This window comes from Piliocolobus tephrosceles, chromosome 1 (genome assembly GCF_002776525.5).
Source record: "Piliocolobus tephrosceles isolate RC106 chromosome 1, ASM277652v3, whole genome shotgun sequence".
NCBI classification, from domain to species: domain Eukaryota; kingdom Metazoa; phylum Chordata; class Mammalia; order Primates; family Cercopithecidae; genus Piliocolobus; species Piliocolobus tephrosceles.
The window spans coordinates 175,219,446-175,235,268 of NC_045434.1; positions in this window are offsets into that span (position 1 = coordinate 175,219,446).

The window sequence follows — 15,823 nt, forward strand, 5'->3', positions numbered from 1 at the left end:
TGAAGCCAGGCAGAGATCCACTTCCATTTCCATTGTGTCCATTGTGTGTCGGTAAAGAGGAAACAAATGGGAAACCCCCAGTCCAAATTTCCAAAGAGCACCCCCTTAGGGTGCCTCCTAGCCAATTTAAAAACCTTACAGCTTGAACAAGACCTTAGGAGGAAGCGGTTAATTTTCCTTTCCACTGTGGCGTGGCCGCGATACAAACTAGACAATCAGTCTCAGTGGCCACCAGAGGGCACCCTAGACCGCAATGTTCTGACCGACCTCATCAATTTCTGCCAGCCGCTAGGCAAGTGGTCCGAAATTTACATACAAGGCTTTTGGGCCTTGGGCTCTCGTCCCTATACTCCTTCTCTCCACCCCCTCCCTTCCTGCCCAGACTCCTCCTCCTCCCCCCATCCAGACTCCTCCTTCCTCCTCCTTATCTACTAATAATCCACTCAGTCCCGTGCCTCCTTCGGGGCCCCCAACTGGCTGTCTTGAGTCCCCTATCTCTGCCCACACCCTCCTACAGTGTTAGCACCTTTGCGAGAGGTGGCTGGGGCGGAGGGGGTAGTCAGAGTACATGTCCCTTTTTCATTGGCCGATCTTTCCACCATTTTGGCGTCTTATTTCATTTCTCAATCAGCTCCTGACATTCGTAAAAAACTTCAAAAGGTAGAGGATGGTCCTCAGACACCAATACAAGACCTAGTTAAATTAGCCCTTAAGGTCTATAGCTCCAGAGAGGAGACGGCTGAGATACAGCTCCTAGCAGCGGCTTTACAGCCCAGTCATAACCCCAGACCAGAGAGCACATACCCCACAGACTCCAAGGCCACTGCTATAAAGGAGAAAGGCCACTGCTAGAAAGGAGCCTGCTATAAGTGTGGGAAGGCAGGACACTATGCCAACAGGTGTCCGCAAGGTCCCCGAGTCCCAACGCAGCCTTGCTATAAGTGCAAGGCATCGGGACATTAGGCCAGTGAATGTCCTAACCCTCGTCCACCAGCAACCCCCTGCCCTGCTTGCCAGCAGGGAGGAAACTGGAAGTCTGATTGCCCCACCCTGAGAACAGGTGCCGCGCCTCTACGTGACCCCCTTTCCCAGGATCCTGGGAGCTCCTTCCAGCTCCTACATCTGGACGATGACAACTGAAGGTGCCGAGACTCGGGGACCCCCATCACCCTTGCCGAGCCGCGGGTAACTCTCCTGGTAGCAGGTAAGACAATTACTTTTTTAATCAACAGCGAGGCTACCTATTCTGTTTTGCTGTCCTTCTCTGGACCTAGCCTTCCATCCAATATCTCTGTAGTAGGAGTAAGTGGAAAGCCATCCACTCCACGAAAAACTCCAATCCTTAATTGCTGCCTGGCCAACAAGTACTTTGCGCACTCATTCCTCATTCCCAACTAAAAAGGGCCCCTACCGAAAGCAATCAGTGGAAATCAGTTTGGCTTTCCCCCACTCGCCTCAAACTTACTAAATTTTCTTAACTATCTCATACTCCCCAACCTTGCCAGGACTATCCTTCTGGGTTTTGCCCATATTCCAACAAATGCTTCCATTCCTCATTCCTATACTAATACTGTGCCTTATTTTATTCTTCATCCGTACATCCAAATACCAACCATGGGCCCCGACCTTAACAACGCCCCTTAACAGCAGGAAGTAGCCAGACAGACCACGGCGCCCCTTTATCACTATTATCAATAAAAGGTTGGACTGTTTGGACGAACGGAGGCAAGATGGTGCACTTCCGGGTTCTTCTTCACCACCAACTCTTCCCGCGCGCGCGAAAATGCAGCCGGCGCCCAGGGAGGGTGCAGACCAACTGGGCATGCGCCAGGTGACGTCAATCTGAAGAGACCAAGATTTACCTGGTCGCACCTGCGGAACGCCCCTGACACGCCCATGCCCCACCTATTGCCCTCCCACTCCTAGAAAAGCCGCTCTCCGCCATTGAGCCACGCGGCCCTCTCACAGCCCCAGTCCTGTCGGGATGTCGGGACTGTGGGAAGTCCGTCCGAGAGCCCCACGGGGGAACTCTGCCGGCCTTCTTTGCCGGAGGCGGACAGACTTCTTCTCCACACCTTGGGTTACTAAAATAAACTTGCAGTTTTGCGCCTGACCTTTGCCTACTTGCTGGTTCTTTTGCTCGCTCTGGTGGTCTTAGAAAAACAAGACAGTAATTACATATGTTAGATTCTAATGAATAAAGACTGCATGTTGTAATTTCTAGCATACCCATGAAAACTAAACTTATGATCTAAAAGAGAAAAAGTAATACTGTAAAATGATCCAGCAGTTAATAAAAGAAGGGATAAAAATCTGTTAAATAGAAAACAAATAGTTACATGGCCTGTTTAAATCCAAATATTCTAGTGATTACATTAAAAATAAGTGGTTTAAATGCTTTAAGTAAAACACACAGATTTTCAGACTACTTTAACAAACTCTAAATATATGCTGCATATAAGAAATAAACCTTGGCTCAGCACAGTGGCTCACGCCTGTAATCTTTGGGAGGCTGAGGTAGGCAAATTGCTTGAGCTCAGGACTTCGAAACCAGCCTGGGGAAAATGGTGAAACCCTGCCTCTACAAAAGAAACCTAACTTAGCTGGTGTGGTGGCACACACCTGTAGTCCCAGCTGCTTGGAAGGCTGAGGCAGGAGGATCACTTGAACCCAGGAGGTTGAGTCTGCAGTGAACCGAGATGGTGCCACCACACTGCAGCCTGGGTGATAAAGTGAGACCCTGTCTCAAAACAAAACAAAACAAAACAAAACAAAACAAAAAAGAAAAAGAAAAAGAAAAAAAGACATAAACCTCAAATATAAGGACACAGAAACAGAAAAAAAAGAGTATGGAATAATATACTATCAAAATACTAACTAAAGGAAAGCAGAGGTTATCATACTAATATCTGATAGAGTAGATCTTGAGACTAGAAGCATTATTAGAGAAATAGAAGGTGATTTTATCAAGATAAAATGATAAATCAGAAATATATTCCAATTGTAAATGGGTATTTTCATAGGTAGATTTATGGTCCCTCAAAGTTATCTATGTCCTAAGTCCCCAAAAACCCATGCAAATGGGATACTCAGTGGTGTACTGTGTTGTTTGATAAACTGTGCATAGTATGCAGTACCCAAGCATGTTCAGTACACGCTCAGATGGCCTGCTCTGTCTTCTTACAGAAATGTACTTCCTTTCACTTTTACTTTTCTTCACATCTGAAGCTGCTCCATTAGAAATGAAGCAAGATAGATAGATGTTTTGCTGATTGTACTAGTTCTAACTCCAAACATTAAAATGCAGATACATAGTCAATATATACTCTCTACCTAGAATTTATGTAGCACATTCATTTAAGAGGTACAAATTAGCATTTCTGAATGATGGCCATGCCATATGTCCATAGTAGAAGCAGCCATAACCAGAGTCTATGTCTCAGACAATGAGATGTCTCATAGTGGACTCTGGCCATGTAAATCCCAGGACTAACCTGTGAACTGATGAAGCTCTTAGTTAAATTTAGAAAAGATTTGGCCTTGAGAGCTGAATTTGAAAACCAGGTCGTTGTGATGTAGAAAATAGTTCATCCGCTGGTAGGAGATTTTGCCAAGGTTGAACACTGCTCTAAGGTATGAGCCCAGGGTACTGGAATAGGGAAGACAGAACAACATGTTCGTGGGTGACACAGTTATTGGTGAACAAGTACCTTCCTTTTGTCACTGACCTGTCCAACTGGATGCTTCCCTGGTGGTTGAAGGCACACTTCTCGATGCTGTCCAGGGTCATCAGGGAGACATATTGAAAGAGCTCCAGACATGAGTTTTGGGCAATGTGTTCCTCCTATTTGTTCTGGGGCAGGAGACGAATATCATGATCATACACATGCCCCTCTTTTACCAATTTCTAAGTTATTTTATGTCCCTTTTAGAGCTTGTTGGGGTTTGAAAATACAAAGTGTACAAAATGAATTTGCCGTATTATGCCAACCATATAAAATAAAATACCTTGTCGATACTGAAAATGAATACTGTGCCTTAGATGCTATTGTGACTTTGTAAGGGTGGGGAAATAGCTTTTTTTTCTCTTTTTCCTAAGTTTCACTACTACAATTTATATGACTTTTATAGTGGAAAAACTAAGCTGACAAAACATGGAATAAGAAACAAATAAGAATTCAAAAACATCCTTACAGAGCATAAATAAACAGAGGTTTTTGATTCTAGGAAAAGATCCCTGAAATATTTAATACTTGACAAGTTTTTTTCCCCCCAGATCCAGTGATAATTTAGAGACAAATTAGAGATAGTTCTTGTTCTCAAAGATTTTGCAGTCAAGAGTCAAGACCAAAAATCCTCACCTATAGAGTAGAATCCAGATATATTTACCCCCTTGGACATACCTGCCAATATCCCAGAGAATTTCACTTTGCCAAAAGCCAAATGTTTATTGAGATGAAATTCTCCATTTCAGTGTACATGTTTATATGCTGTTAAGCTGTTATTAACTCTGTAATGTGAATTAATTAAATAATTCAATTTGAAAGCTTTTTTTCCAAACACTTTACTAAAATCAGATGTTCTGAAAGATTGCAATTGTCATGGAGCCAAGAAGAGTAGAGAAAGAGCAAGAGGTCGGTGATAATGGGGGTGGTGTCTGTTTGGATGTTGGTAAGGGCATTGCAGGGAGAGGCACTGGTTGGAGCGGGCTGAAGGGGGCATCATCAGGAAGAAGCCTTAGACTCGAAGAGAGGTGCATCAGTTCAGAGTGTGCTCTTCCAACTCAAGATGGCTTGAGTTTGAACCCAACTCTTCCTCTGATCCGCCTCATGATCTTGTATTTTTAGTAGAGATGGGGTTTGGCCATGCTGGCCAGGCTGGTCTTGAACTCCTGGACTCCAGCCATCCATCCACCTTGGCCTCCCAAAGTGCTGGGATTACAGGCATGAGCCACTGCACCTGGCCTGCCTTGTGACCTTGAACAGACTGCTTAATCTCTGCATCTCAATATCCTTACTAGCAAAATGGAGATAATACAGCAAAATTGTAAGAGTGTAGTGGTATAAGAGGATATAATAAGCCTGACACATAGTAAGTGCTTAAAAAGTATTGGCAGTCACTGTATTTATATGTTTTGCTTTGATTTTTTATTTTGGAGTGGGACATGGGCATGGTGACGAGGGTCATAAAGGGTAACAGCATGGCACGCTGGAAAGTATGGGGCAAGTATGAATCCAAGGTGACGTGTTTAGGTGAACCCATGTCTCTGAACTCCTGCATCATTAATAAGTCTTTGTGACTATGATTGGGATCCTGTGTGTAGAATCGCTTTACTCAGTGCCTGGGATCTTAGAAACTTAGTCTTTGAGTTGTCACAGTCACCTCATTCAGGACCCCGAAACAGAACTTAGCTGTGCTCAAAACCACCTGCCATGTCTTTGCCATCCAAACTCCAAGATGATTAATTTGAGCCTCCAGTCCAGATGGCAGCCTGTAAACTTTCCAGAGGACATTTCATGCTTGCTGTGTTTTGTTCAGTGTTTCCAAATAACAGGAGATGTGTCAGATTATGAACACCACATTTGGCATAAATGCAAGTCTCACTATCCAGGGCAGCTCCTGTGAGAAAGAGAATGGCAAACCATGGGGCTAGGAATAGCACAGTCATTGAAGATAATGTTTGTAGAGAAAGTTTAATTATATGAATAAAGTGTATAAGAAAGTATAAATAAGAATGTAAACCTATGTGAAAGTACCAGTGTAACTCTTAGAAAAGTGTACTTGTGATTGTTAAGACTTATTAAAACGTATTTTTCCCACTCATCTGCTACTTAGACATCTCCAGCAAAGACTCCTGAAAGGTGGTATCTCAGCTGCTATGTCCTTTGCCTCCCATGGCATGAAGCAGAGGACTGTGCCAGTTGATGATGCCCAATAAATATCCACTGATTGGATCAATGAGTGAGAGTGGGAATGAGTCAGACTTTGACTGGTTACATTACCATTTTGAAGAGACTCAGTTCAGTTTTGGGTGCCACATAGTAAAATGCAAATTCATGTTTTGCTGCTGGATGTTTCCTGGTTCAGTGTTTAGGCCAATAAAGGCAGAGGAGGAGCAGTCCATTCCTGTGGTGGTAGCTTGAAGAAGCTACTCCCGTGGGTAGATCAGCCCAGGCACTTCTTTCCTGGGCTTTGATAAAGTTGGGTTTAATGTTGATGCAATTTTACATATCTTATTTACCTTTACTCTTCTACTAAAACTGAATAGCCCATACAGATCACTTTTGTTAAAACAAAAAAGGCTTTCATAAAATATAATTTGCACACCAGAAAATCTAACACTTAAAATTCAGTCTCGCTCTGTGGCCCAGGCTGGAGTGCAGTGACCGGATCTCAGCTCACTGCAAGCTCCGCCTCCCGGGTTCACGCCATTCTCCTGCCTCAGCCTCCCGAGTAGCTGCGACTACAGGCGCCCGCCACCTTGCCCGGCTAGTTTTTTGTATTTTTTAGTAGAGACGGGGTTTCACCGTGTTAGCCAGGATGGTCTCCATCTCCTGACCTCATGATCCGCCCGTCTCGGCCTCCCAAAGTGCTGGGATTACAGGCTTGAGCCACCGCACCCGGCCCTGTATGTTAATTTTTAAAAAATAGCATAGCATACGAAACCTATAATTGGACACTCTAACCCATTTTAATTGTACAGTTCAATGGCATTGATTACATTCACAATTTCCCCCCTTTTATTTTAGCTTATTTGCATTCTGAGGACTTAGTTTAGAGAGGTACATAGAAAATATAATATAAACCCAAGGAGACAAGAATCAATTCTAGTTGGGTTCTAACTATAGAAATATCTAAAAATCTTTGAGGGATTTTTGTAGAATCTCTTTTCTTTTTCTTTCTTTCTTTTTTTTTAACTTTAAGTTCTGGGATACATGTGTTGAATGTGCAGGTTTGTTACATAGGTACACATGTGCTGTAGTGGTTTGCTGCACCTATCAACCAGTCATCTAGGTTTCAAGCCCAGCATGCATTAGGTATTTGTCCTAATGCTCTCCCTCCCCTTTCCCCCTATACTCTGACAGTCCCTGGTGTGTGATGTTCCCCTCCCTGTGTCCATGTGTTCTCATTGTTCACCTCCCACTTATAAGTGAGAACATGCAGGGTTTGGTTTTCTCTTCCTGTGTTAGTTTGCTGAGGATGATGGTTTTCAGTCTCATCCATGTCCCTGCAAAGGACAAGAACTCATCACTTTTAATGGTTGCATAGTATTCCATGGTGTATATGTGCCACATTTTCTTTATCCAGTCTATCATTGATGGGCATTTGGCATTTGGGTTGGTTCCAAGTCTTTGCTCTTTTGAATAGTGCTGCAATAAACATATGTGTGTTTGTGTCTTTACAGTAGAATGATTTATAATCCTTTGGATATATACCCAGTAATGCACAGTTTTGTTCTTGAATCCCAGTAATGGGATTGCTGGGTCAAGTGGTATTTCTGGTTCTAGATCATTGAGGAATCACCACACTGTTTTCCACAATGGTTGAACTAATTTACACTCCCACCAACAGTGTAAAAGCATTCCTATTTCTCCACATCCTCTCCAGCATCTGTTGTTTCCTGACTTTTTAATGATCACCATTCTAACTGGTGTGAGATGGTATCTCATTGTGGTTTTGATTTGCATTTCTGTAATGACCAGTGATAGTGAGCTTTTTTCCCCTATGTTTGTTTACCGCACAAATGTCTTCTTTTGAGAAGTGTCTGTTTATATCCTTCACCAACTTTTTGATGGGGTTGTTTTTTTCTTGTGAATTTAAGTTCATTGTAGATTCTGGATATTAGACCTTTGTCAGATGGATAGATTGCAAAATTTTTCTCCCATTCTGTAGGTTGCCTGTTCATTCTGATAATAGTTTCTTTTACTGAGCAGAAGTTCTTTAGTTTAATTAGATCCCATTTATCAATTTTGGCTTCTGTTGAAATCGCTTTTGGTGTTTTATTCATGAAGTCTTTGCCCATGCCTATGTCTTGAATGATATTACCTAGATTTTCTTCTAGGGTTTTGATAGTTTTACATTTTACATTTAAGTCTTTAATCCATCTTGAGTTAATTTTTGTATACAGTGTAAGGGAGGGGTCCAGTTTCAGTTTTCTGCATATGGCTAGCCAGTTTTCCCAACACGATGTATTAAATAGGGAATCCTTTCCCCATTGCTTGTTTTTGTCAAGTTTGTTGAAGATCAGATTGTTGTAGATGTGTGGTGGTATTTCTGAGGTCTTTGTTCTGTTCCATTGGTCTATATATCTGTTTTGGTACCAGTACCATGTTGTTTTGGTTACTGTAGTCTTGTAGTATAGTTTGAAGTAAGGTAAGGTGATGTCTCCAGTTTTGTTCTTTTTGTTTAGGATTGTCTTGACTCTACAGGGCCTGTTTTTGTTCCATATGAAATTTAAAGTAAGTTTTTCTAATTCTGTAAATAAAGTCAATGGTAGCTTGATGGGAGTAGCATTGAATCTATAAATTACTTTGGGCAGTATGGCCATTTTTACTGTATTGATTCTCCCTATCCATGAGCATGGATTTTTTTTCCATTTGTTTGTGTCCTCTTTTATTTCATTGAGCAGTGATTTGTAGTTCTCCTTGAAGAGGTCCTTCACATTACTTGTATTCCTAAGTATTTTATTTTCTTTGTAGTAATTATGAATGGGAATTCATTTATGATTTGGCTCTCTGCTTGTCTATTATTTGTGTATAGGAATATTTGTGATGTTTGCACAATGATTTTGTATCCTGAGACTTTGCTGAAGTTGTTTATCAGCTTAAGGAATTTTTGGGCTGAGATGGTGGGGTTTTCTAAATATACAATGATGTCATCTGCAAACAGAGACAGTTTGACTTCCTCTCTTCCTAATTGAATACCCTTTATTTCTTTCTCTTACCTGATTGTCCTGGCCAGAACTTCCAATACTATGTTGAATAGGAGTGGTGAGAGAGGGCATCTTTGTCTTGTACCAGTTTTCAAAGGGAATGCTTCAAGCTTTTGCCCATTCAGTATTATATTGGCTATGGGTTTGTCATAAATAGCTTGTATTATTTTGAGATATGTTCCATCAATGCCTAGTTTATTGAGATGTTTTAGCATGAAGGGACTTTGAATTTTATCAAAGGTCTTTTCTGCATCTATTGAGATAATCATATGGTTTTTTTCATTGGTTCTGTTTATGTGATAGATTACATTTATTGATTTGCATGTATTGAACCAGCCTTTCATCCCAGGGATGAAGCCGACTTGATCATGGTGGATAAGCTTTTTGATGTACTGCTGGATTCAGTTCGTCAGTATGTTATTGAGGATTTTTACATAAATGTTCATCAGGAATATTGGTCTGAATTTTTTTTGTTATTGTTGTGTCTCTTCTAGGTTTTGGAATCAGGATGATGCTGGCCTCATAAAATGAGTTAAGGATGTGTCCCTGTTTTTCTGTTGTTTGGAATAGTTTCATAAGGAGTGGTACCAGCTCTGCTTTGTACCTCTGGTAGAATTGGGCTGTGAATCCATCTGGTCCTGGGCTTTTTTAAGTCTGGCTAGTGGTGTATCTCTTTAGTGAATCTTTTTAAAAAACCAGCTCCTGGATTCACTGATTTTTTAAGGGTTTTTCATGTCTGTATCTCCTTCAGGTCTGCTCTGATATTAGCTATTTCTTGCCTTCCGCTAGCTTTTGAATTTGTTTGCTCTTGCTTCTCTGGTTCTTTTAATTGTGATGTTAGGGTGTCGATTTTAGATCTTTGTTTCTTTCTCTAGTGGGCATTTAGTGCTGTACATTTCCCTCTAGACACTGCTTTAGGTGTGTCCCAGAGATTCTGGTACATTGTCCCTTTGTTCTTATTGGTTTTAAAGAACTTAGTTACTTCTGCCTTAATTTCGTTATTTACCCAGTAGTCATTCAGGAGCAGGTTGTTCTCTTTCCATATAGTTGTGTGGTTTTGAGTGAGTTTCTTAATCCTGAGTTCTAATTTGATTGCTCTGTGGTCTGAGAGGCTGTTTGTTATTATTTCCATGTTTTTGCATTTGCTGAGGAGTGTTTTACTTTCAATTATGTGGTCAATTGTAGAATAAGTGCTATGTGTTGCTAAGCAGAATGTACATTCTGTTGATTTGGGGTGGAGAGTTCTGTAGATATCTATTAGGTCCACTTGGTCCAGAGCTGAGCTCAAGTCCTGAATATCCCTGTTAATTTTCTGTCTCATTGATATAGCTAATATTGACAGTGGGGTGTTAAAATCTCTCACTATTATTGTGTGGGAGTCTAAGTCTCTTTGTAGGTCTCTAAGAACTTGTTTTATGAATCTGGGTGACCCTGTATTAGGTGCATGTGTATTTAGGATAGTTAGCTCTTTTCATTGCATTCATCCCTTTACCATTGTGTAATGCCCTTCTTTGTCTTTTTAAAAAAATCTTTGTTGGCTTAAAGTCTGTTTTATCAGAGACTAGGATTGCAACCTCTGTTTTTTTTTTTTTTTTCTTTCCATTTGCTTGGTAAATATTCCTCCATCCCTTTATTTTGAGCCTTTATGTGTCTTTGGACATGAGATGGGTCTCCTGAATACAGCATACTGATGGGTCTTGACTCATTATCCAATTTGCCAGTCTGTATCTTTTAATTGGGGCATTTAGCCCATTTTCATTTAAGGTTAATGATGTTATGTGTGAATTTGATCTTGTCGTCATGTTGCTAGCTGGTTATTTTGCACTTTGGTTGATGCATTATCTCCATAGTGTCGTTGGTCTTTATATTTTGGTGTGTTTTTGCAGTGGCTGGTACTGGTTTTTTCCTTTCCATAATTAGTGCTTCCTTCAGGAGCTCTTGTAAGGCAAGCCTGGTGGTGACAAAATCCCTCAGCATTTGCTTGTTTGTAAAGGATTTTATTTCTACTTAACTTATGAAACTTAGTTTGGCTGGATATAAAATTCTGGGTCAAAAATTATTTTCTTTAAGAATGTTTAATATTGGTACCCACTCTCTTCTGGCTTACAGGGTGTCTGTAGAGAGATTCACTGTTAGTCTGATGGGCTTCCCTTTGTAGATAACCTGGCTTTTCTCTCTGGCTGCCCTTAATATTTTTTCCTTCATTTCAACCTTGGAAATCTGATGATTTTGTGTCTTGGATTGGCTGTTTTTGAGGAGTATCTTTGTGGTGTTCTCTGTATTTCCTGAATTTGAATGTTGGCCTGTCTTGCTAGTTTGGGGAAGTTCTCCTGGATAATATCCTGAAGTGTGTTTTCCAGCTTGGCTCTATTCTCCCCATCAGTTTCAGGGACCCTAATCAATCATAGGTTTGGTCTTTGCACATAGTCCCATATTTCTTGGAGGCTTTGTTTGTTCCTTTTCAATCTTTTTTTTCCCTCAAATCTTGTCTTCATGCTTTATTTCATTAAGTTGATCTTCAATCTCTGATATCCTTTCTTTTGCTTGATTAATTCAGCTACTGATACTTGTATATCCTTCACAAAGTGCTTGTGGTGTGTTTTTTGGCTCCAGCAGGTCACTTATGTTCTTCTCTAAACTGATGATTCTAGTTAGCAGTTCCTGTAACCCTTTTTCAAGGTTCTTAGCTTCCTTGCATTGGGTTAGAACGTGTTCTGTTAATTCAGAGGAGTTTGTTATTACCCACCTTCTGATGCCTACTTCTGTCAATCCATCAAATTCATTCTCTGTCCAATTTTGTTTTCTTGCTGGAGAGGAGTTGCGAACATTTGGAGGAGAAGAGGCATTCTGTTTTTTGAATTTTTGGCATTTTTGCACTGGTTTTTACTCATCTTCATGGATTTATCTAACTTTGATCTTTGAGTCTGATGACCTTTGGATGGGGTTTCTGTGTGAAGGTTGTATATGTTGATGTTGATGTTATTGCTTTCTGTTTGTTAGTTGTTCTTCTAAAAGTCAGGCCCCTTTTCTGTAGGTCTGCTGTAGTTTGTTGGCAGTCCACTCTGGCGCCTGTTTGCCTGAGTATCACCAGTGGAGGCTACAAAACAGCAAAGATTGCTCCCTGCTCCTTCCTCTGGAAGCTTCATCCCCTCATACAAAGCTCTTCATGCTTTATTTGTCTTCATGCTTTATTTCATTAAGTTGATCTTCAATCTCCGATATCCTTTCTTTCACTTGATTACTGTTGCATTGGGTTAGAACATGCTCTGTTAGTCCAGAGGAATTTGTTATTGCCCACCTTCTGATGCCTACTTCATACAGAGCTCTCCTGTATGAAGTGTCAGTCAACCCCTGTTGGGAGGTCTCTGGCAGTCAGGAGGCATGGGGATCAGGGACCCACCTGAGGAGGCAGTCTGTCCCTTAGCAGAGCTCAAGCACTGTGTTGGTAGAACTCTCCTTGTCAGGATCCACTGCTGTCTTCACAGCCGGCAGGCAGGAATGTTTAAGTCTGCTGAAGCTATGCCCACAGTGAGATGGGAATTTTATCTATATGCCCCTGGCTGGGGTTGCTGCCTTTCTTTCAGAGATGCCCTGCCCAGTGAAGAGGACTCCAGAGAGGCAGACTGGTCACAGCCACTTTGCCTCACTGTGTTGAGTTTTCCCAGTCCAAACTTTCAGGCCTTTTTAGCACCGTCAGGGGAAAACTGCCTACTCAAGCCTCCTTCCACCAAGCTCCTTCCACCAAGCTCAATCGTCACAGGTTGACTTCAGACTGCTGTGCTATCAGTGAAAATTTCAAGCCAGTGGTTCTTAGCTTGCTGGGCCTTGTGGGAATGGAACCCACTGAGTTAGACCACTTGGTTCCCTGGCTTCAGCCCCCTTTCCAGGGGAATGAACAGTTCTGTCTCCCTGGGGTCCCAGTCACTACTTGGATATGAAAAAAATCCTCCTGCAGCTAGCGTAGTGTCTGCCTGAACAGCTGCACAGTTTTGTTCTTGAAATCCAGGGCCCTGGTGGTATAGGCACATGAGGGAATCTCCTGGTCTGCAGATTGCAAAATCGTGGGAAAAGTGTATTTGGGCTGGATAGCACAGTCTCTCAAGGCTTCCCTTGGTTGGGAAAGGGAGGCCCCCCTACTCCTTGCATTCCCTGGTGAGGCTGTTCCCCACCCTGCTTCTGCTTGCCCTCTGTGGCCTGCACTGACTGCCTAACCAGTCCCAAAGAGATGAACAGTCTACCTCAGTTGGAAATGCAGAAATCACCTGCCTTCTGTGTTGGTCTTGCTGGGAGCTGCAGACCAGAGCTGTTCCTATTTGGCCATCTTGGCAGCAGATCCTACAGTGTTTTACAACCATCATCACTACCTATTTCCAAAAGGTTTTCATTACTCTAAAGAAACTCTATAATCATTACATGATAACTCTGCCTTCTCCCAGTCCTCGTTATCCTCTACTACTTTGTCTAATCTATGAATTTGCTTAGGAGTGGAATCATATATTTTTCCTTTGATGTCTGTCAAATTTTACTTAGCATGCTGTTATCACTATCATTCCTGCTGTAGTGTGTATCAGAACTTCATTCTGTCTACAACTGAATGATATTTCATTGTCTGTATACCACATTTTGTGAACCCATTCTTCTGTTGATGGACACTTGGCTCTTCAACCTGATAATTACTGTGAATAATGTTGCCATGATTATTGGTTTACAAGGATCTGTTCAAATCCCTGCTTTCAAATCCACTGGGTATACATCTAAAAGTGGAATTGCTGGGTCCCAGGGAAATTGTGATTTTATTTTTCTGAGGAACCACAAATTGGCTTTGCAAATTGGCTATGCCAATTTACACTCACCAGCAATTCATAAGAGTTTTAATGTCTCCATATTCTGTCCAGCATTTCATATTTTCCATTAAAAATATTTATAGCCTTTCTAAAGGATATGAAGTGGTATCTCACTGTGGTTTTGATTTGCATTTCTCCAATGACTAATGAAGTTGAACATCTTTCCAGGTGTACTTATGGATCACCTGCATATCTTCTTTGCCGAAGTTGCTATTGAAGTCCTTTGAATTTTTGAATGGGATTGTAGTATTTTGTTGTTGTGGGGAAGAGAAAGAGAGATCACACTGTTACAGTGTCTCTGTAGAAAGAAGTAGACATAAGAAACTCCATTTTGTTCTGTACTAAGATAAATTCTTCTGCCTTGAGACGCTCTTAATCTGTAACCCTACCCCCAACCCTGTGCTTGCAGTGACATATGCTGTGTTGACTCAAGGTTTAATGGATTTAGGGCTGTGCAGGATGTGCTTTGTTAAAAAAGTGTTTGAAGGCAGTATGCTTGGTAAAAGTCACTGCCATTCTCTAATCTCGAGTACCCAGGGAAACAATACGCTGTGGAAGACTGCAGGGACCTCTGCCCAGGAAAGTCAAGTATTCTCCAAGGTTTCTCCCTCTGTGATAGCCTGAGATATGGCCTCATGGGAAGGAAAGACCTGACCATCCCCCAGCCCAACACCCGTAAAGGGTCTGTGCTGAGGAGGATTAGTGAAAGAGGAAGGCCTCTTTGCAGTTGAGATAAGAGGAAGGCATCTGTCTCCTGCTCCTCCCTGGGAATGGCATGTCTTAGTGTGAAACCCGATTGTATGTTCTATTTACTGATATAGGAGAAAACCGCCTTAGGGCTGGAGGTGAGACATGCTGGCGGCAACACTGCTCTTTATTGCACTGAGATGTTTGTGTATGTGCACATCAAGGCACAGCACCTTTCCTTAAACTTATTTATGACACAGAGTCCTTTGCTCACATGTTTTCCTGCTGACCCTCTCCCCACCATTACCCTATAGTCCTGCCACATCCCCCTCTCCGAGATGGTAGAGATAATGAGCAATAAATACTGAGGCAACTCAGAGACCAGTGCCTGCATGGGTCCTTTGCAGGCTGAGCACTGGTCCCCTGGGCCCACTGTTCTTTCTCTATACCTTGTCTCTGTGTCTTATTTCTTTTCTCAGTCTCTTGTCCCACCTGATGAGAAACACTCACAGGTGTGGAGGGGCTGGCCCTCTTCAGTTGTGTGTTGGAGTCCTTTATATGTTCTCATTTGATTTGTGAATATATTCTGCCATTCTGTGGGCTTTCAACCCTTCTATCCATTTTTTTTTTTTTTTACTTTGTATATGGTGTATGTAAAAATTCAACATCATTCTTTTACATAGATATATTCAGATTCCCCCTCCTTGTGCACCTTCCCTATCTCTTTGATCACTCTGAGGTCTCTACCTCTCCAATTGCAACGAGACTTTCATTTACATGATTCACTTCCTCTTCCTCTTTTCAACCAGGTATTAGGGGTAGTAATGGGAGTGAGTGCCCACTGTCCTGTGGTTTTTGAGCATGGCCAAAATGAGCCCTTGTAAATCCCCTGATGCCAGGGGACTGGCCGGCCATACTGTCCATGATGTTCCCAGGTCACTCTTCTCTCCCATTTTTTCTATCTCCCTCCACTTCTGGCTGATCACCTGCTGTCCAGCCCTCCCCTTTCCTGCCCATTCTCAGAGCAGGGCTGAATTAATCCAATGACCTGGGAACTCAGGGGACTTGGAGGGAAGTCCTAGTTGCAGGCACAAACTAGAAGAGAAGCCCTTTTAGGGTCACATAACGAGCTTTCAGACCTCAGGCAGAGGAAGTTCTCTGTGTGGCATCCAAGGTCCTGGGCTAGGAATGGGCAATAGGTGGGAGGAACACCTGGGTTCAGATTTAGGAAGAGAAGCACGGTCTGCACTGAGAGAGGCTGGGACAATCAGTGACACCAGCCCAGGGGTAGTACATTGGGCCTGGGTGCTGGAACAGGGCCCAGGGCCAGCAGTACCAGGACCCAGGCAGTCACCAACTG